Genomic DNA, 6,000 nt, shown 5'->3' with positions numbered 1-6,000 from the left:
GTCTGTTCGGGGCTCCAGAGAGGGGGATTCATCGCTGTCGTCATCATCAACCATCCTCCATCACCAATTTCATGATGATCACCGCCATGCATGAGTAATTCCATCGTAGGCTTGCTGGACGGTGATGGGTTGGATGAGATTTATCATGTAATCGAGTTAGTTTTGTTAGGGTTTGATCCCTAGTATCCACTATGTTCTAAGATTGATGTTGCTATGACTTTGCTATGCTTAACGCTTGTCACTAGGGCCCGAGTGCCATGATTTCAGATCTGAACCTATTATGTTTTCATGAATATGTGTGAGTTCTTGATCCTATCTTGCAAGTCTATAGTCACCTACTATGTGTTATGATCCGGCAACCCCGAAGTGACAATAATCGAAACCACTCCCAGTGATGACCATAGTTTGAGGAGTTCATGTATTCACTATGTGCTAATGCTTTGTTCCGGTTCTCTATTAAAAGGAGGCCTTAATATCCCTTAGTTTCCAATAGGACCCCGCTGCCACGGGTGGGTAGGACAAAAGATGTCATGCAAGTTCTTTTCCATAAGCATGTATGACTATATTCGGAATACATGCCTACATTACATTGATGAACGGGAGCTAGTTCTGTGTCACCCTATGTTATGACTGTTACATGATGAACCACATCCGGCATAATTATCCATCATTGATCCGGTGCCTACGAGTTTTCCATATACTGGTTCTCGCTTATTTACTTTTCCGTTGCTACTGTTACAATCACTACAAAATACCGAAAACATTACTTTTGCTGTCTTTACTTTTGTTACCGTTACCACCACTATCATATTACTTTGATACTAAACACCTTGCTGCAGATACTAAGTTTCCAGGTGTGGTTGAATTGACAACTCAGCTGCTAATACTTGAGAATATTCTTTCGCTCCCCTTGTGTCGAATCAATAAATTTGGGTTGAATACTCTACCCTCGAAAACTGTTGTGATCCCCTATACTTTTGGTTTATCAAGACCTTTTTCTAGCGCCATTGCCGGGGAGCATAGCTCTATTCTTTGAGTCACTTGGGATTTATATCTGCTGGACACTATGAAGAACTTGAAATACGCTAAGACCAAGATTTTGCCCTCAACTACGAGGGGAGGTAAGGAACTACCATCTAGCCTTGCACTAGCTTCTCCTTCTGTTATAAGTAAGCTTGCGACACCTAAACCTGCTACTGCTACGAATTCTGATATGTCGCATGTTATTGATGATGCCACATCTGCTATGCATGATACTTATGATGAAACCACTCCTATGCTTGATACTACTGTGCCCCTTGGTGAATTTCTTGATGAGCAAATTGCTAGGTCTAGAGAAAGAGAAATTATTTCACCTGAATATGATGATGAGAGTGATGATGAAAATATGCCTCCTATTCCTGAAGGTTATCTTTTTGATGCAGAATCTTCTGCCGCTATTCTTGCTTACCAGGATAGATATGAACTTAAGAGGTTGCTAGTTAAATGGAGTAAATAATCTTTTAGAGATAGAATGAGACCCGACCCTGCTTTTGCTACTTCACCTATTTGTGTTCCCGATAAGGATTATTATGATTTTTCTGTTGATCCAGATATAATTACTTTGGTCGAATCTGATCCTTTCTATGGCTATGAATCTGAAACTGTTGTGGCACATCTTACTAAGTTGAATGATATAGCTGCCCTATTTACTAATAACGAGAGATCGCGCTACCTTTATTTACTCAAAATATTTCCGTTCTCATTAAAGGGTGATGCTAAGATATGGTTTAATTCTCTCGATCCTGGTTGTGTGCAAAGTCCCAAGGATATGATTTATTACTTCTCTGCTAAATATTTCCCTGCTCATAAGAAACAAGTAGCCTTGAGGGAAATATATAACTTTGTGCAAATTGAAGAAGAGAGTCTCCCACAAGCTTGGGGGAGGCTTCTCAAGTTACTTAATGCTTTGCCTGATCATCCTCTTAAGAAACCTGAAATACTTGATATCTTTTATAATGGACTAACTGATGCTTCCAGAGATTACCTGGATAGTTGTGCTGGTTCTCTTTTCAGGGAAAGAACACCGAATGAAGCTGAAATTATATTGAATAATATGGTGACAAATGAAAATAATTGGGCACCTCCCAAGCCAGCTCCTCAGCCAATTTCTGAGGCAATTATTGAGCCTATTCCTAAACCAACTCCGAAGAAGAGACGTGTTCTATTTCTCAGTCCTGAAGATATGCAAGAGGCAAAGAAATGTATGAAAGAAAAAGGTATTAAAGCTGAAGATGTTAAGAATTTACCTCCTATTGAAGAAATACATGGTCTTAATTTACCGCCTGTTGAAGAAGTATATGATCTCAATTACTTATTTACTGAAGAACCTCCTGATATCCCGACACAGGTAGTAAAGGTAAATTCTCTCTATATGTATGATAAAGCTGAAGTCCCTCCAGCTAAAATTGCTAGTCAGTGCTTGGATGAGTTTGATAACTTTATGTTTAAGCAAGATGACTTTAATGCTTATTTTGGTAGACAATTAAAACGAGATGCTGATATGATTAAACGCTTGGGTGATTATATGGCTGATATTAGAGGTGAACTTAAACTTGTTAGCAAACATGCTTCTATGGTTACCACTCAAGTAGAACAAGTACTTAAAGCTCAAAAAAAGCGCTTGATGAAATGAATAGTAAGAAAAATGATTATGATGTTAGAGTGGCTACTAGAACTGGTAGAATGACTCAGGAACCTTTGTATCCTGAAGGCCACCCTAAGAGAATCGAGCAATATTCTCAGAGAAATGATATTGATGTACCTAGTTCTTCTAAAAGGAAGAAAAAGAAAATTGATAGGACTTTGCAAACCTCTAGTGAACCTATTGCTGAGCCACCTGAGAATCCAAATGATATTTCTATTTCTGATGCTGAAACACCATCAGGTGATGAACATGAGCCTAGTGATAATGTTAATGATAATGTTCATGTTAATTCTCAACCTAGTAATGATAATGATGTAGAAGCTAAACCTGCTGTAGATCTTGATAACCCACAATCAAGGAATCAACGCTATGATAAAAGAGACTTCGTTGCTAGGAAACATGGTAAAGAAAGGGAACCATGGGTTCAGAAACCCATGCCTTTTCCTCCGAAACCATCCAAGAAAAAGGATGATGAGGATGCTGAATGCTTTGCTGAAATGATTAGACCTATCTTTTTGCGTATGCGATTAACTGATGTGCTCAAAACAAATCCTTATTCTAAGTATATGAAGGATATTATTACTAACAAAAGAAAGATACCTGAAGCTGAAATTTCCACCATGCTTGCTAATTATACTTTTAAAGGTGGAATACCAAAGAAACTTGGAGATCCCGGAGCACCTACTATACCATGCTCCATTAAAAGAAATTATGTTAAAACTGCTTTATGTGATCTTGGAGCCGGTGTTAGTGTTATGCCTCTCTCTTTATATCGTAGACTTGAGTTGAATAAATTGACACCTACTGAAATATCTTTGTAAATGGCTGATAAATCAACTGCTATACCTGTCGGTATTTGTGAGGATGTGCCTGTTGTGGTTGCAAACGTTACTATTTTAACGGACTTTGTTATTCTTGATATTCCTGAGGATGATAGTATGTCTATTATTCTTGGAAGACCTTTCCTTAATACTGTAGGGGCTGTTATTGATTGCAACAAAGGTAATGTCACTTTTCATGTTAATGGCAATGAGCACACGGTACACTTTCCGAGGAAACAACCTTAGGTTCATAGTATCAACTCTATTGGAAAATTTTCATCGGTTATATTCAGAGGTTTTGAATTTCCTCTCCCTACTGTCAAGAAAAAGTATGATATACTTATTGTTGGGGATTTTCATATCCCCGTTGAGGTAACTTAGTGTTATTCAAAATTTCTCCGGCTCCGTGTTAATCAGAATGAGCTCGTTAACAAGACTTGATCAACCTTGTTAGTGGATTCTTTTTGATGAGCATGAGATGGATGAAACTAGAAGCACAACCTTCTATACCCTCTTTATATTTTCTGTTATTTAGTAGAAATAAAGTAAAATAGTATTTTTCTGTCTGTCTCCTGACTTATCCGTGCAATATAAAAATATCCCGAAAATAGAAGTCCTCAAAATGCCATGCCAATTTAATATGATTTTTTCGGGAATATTTAAGAATTTACTGTGCAAAAATCACCGCGGGGGGAGCTGCCACCTGGTCACGAGGGTGGAGGGTGCGCCCTACCCCCCTAGGCGCGCCCCTGCCTCGTGGGCCCATGGTGGCCCTCCTCCACTTATCCCTGCACCCTTCTTCTTCCTCTGTCTCACACAAACACGAAAAACCAACTCAAGCACGAGTTCCAGCCCCTGTTGCTGTGATTTTCGATCTCCTTGCTCAAAGCACCTCTCGCGAAACTGCTTGGGAGATTGTTCCTTGGTATGTGACTCCTCCATTGGTCCAATTAGTTTTTGTTTTAGTTCTTTATTCATTGCAAATTTGTGCTGCATAGGTGACCATGTTCTTCAGCTTGCATGTCAAATTTATATGGTTCCAAGTAGTTCCAATGCTTTATATAGGCTCTAGGCACTTGTAGGAGTTGTTGCTATCAATTTTATTGAAGTTGGTTCACTTTTATTTGAAGTTACTAAAAATTTCAGATTGTTTCAGAAATAATGAAGAGATTTTTGAGGGCCTCATCGAGCCGAAGCTCGAAGGAAAAACAAAAGGAAGAAGAACAGAAGCCCAAATTTAATTTGCCTCGCACCACGGAGGTCCGGCCGTGTGAATGGCCTTCCGATGACTTCTTGAGGAGAGCCGGGATTTATGAAGATTTCTATTTATTAATTGAGAATGCTGGCCTCACCGACTTCCTCCGCGACCAACGTCATCAGTATCTCTTCCTCACAAATACTTTTGTGCAAAATTTCTAATTTTTCCCTAAGAGTTCACCTCCATCGGTAGAATTTCATTTATATGACGTTGTTAAGACGATGCCATTAGCTGAATTTTGCGAGGTTTGCAAAATACCTTTTAAGGGCACCTTGGATGAACCACACCGTAATGAAGTAGAAGCTTTTATTAACACTATCACGGTGGGAGAAACCAGGAAGGTTTCTGATGCAAGAATCACTAGCATACATTTTCCTGTTTTACGCTACTTTGCCTTATTTGCTAGTCGTTGCTTGATAGGGCGTGGAAACTGTGGAAACCTTAGTATTCCTGATGTTATCATTTTGTTCCATGGTTTATATCGAGATAACTCTGTTAGTATGGGTGAAATTGTTGCTAGGCGGTTAAGTCTGAACCATACTAAAGGCCCCATCTTTGGAGGCATTTATGCCTCACGCCTAGCTGAACATTTTGAAATACCTATTAGGCATGAGGAGAAAGAGGAAACATCACTGCCTCGTGCTTATTTAGATTATAGGAGTATGATAGCACATGACTTTCTTGTTAAAAGACGCGAAGGGGAGCTCAAATATAAATTGTACTTTGATAAACATCACCCTGAGACCATTACTTTGCCTGCTCCCTCTTTATTTAACTTGTCTGCAGGTCCTCACACCGTTCCGTGGGCGGCCATTCAAGCCTATCAAAATCCTACACCCGCCCCGGAACCGGAGCCACAAGATGAGCCTCCACAACTATCTGTTTATTCTTGGGATCCATAGGAGGCTGCCAGCCAGTGGCAGCCGGAGCCTTCTTCGTCACAGTATGACCCCAGCTTCACTTACGGGTATCCGCCAGGCCATCCCTGGCAATAGACCAACTTAGGCCAAAAGCCTAAGCTTGGGGGACTACGTATTTCCCACCGACATTACATTCATGTTCACACACACTCATTGCTAGATGTCGGTGTTCATACTTTTTCACTGTAATATACATGCTAGATTATTTTCTTTTTCCTGCTTCATTCTTGTGTGTTTAATAAACCTTAAGAAAACCAAAAAAAATTAGTAGTAGTTTATTTCTTTGCTGCAGTAATTAAAAAGGAAACCCCAAAA

Source organism: Triticum dicoccoides, chromosome 2B (assembly GCF_002162155.2).
Source record: "Triticum dicoccoides isolate Atlit2015 ecotype Zavitan chromosome 2B, WEW_v2.0, whole genome shotgun sequence".
Classification (NCBI taxonomy): Eukaryota; Viridiplantae; Streptophyta; class Magnoliopsida; order Poales; family Poaceae; genus Triticum; species Triticum dicoccoides.
This window is presented reverse-complemented; position numbering follows the sequence as displayed.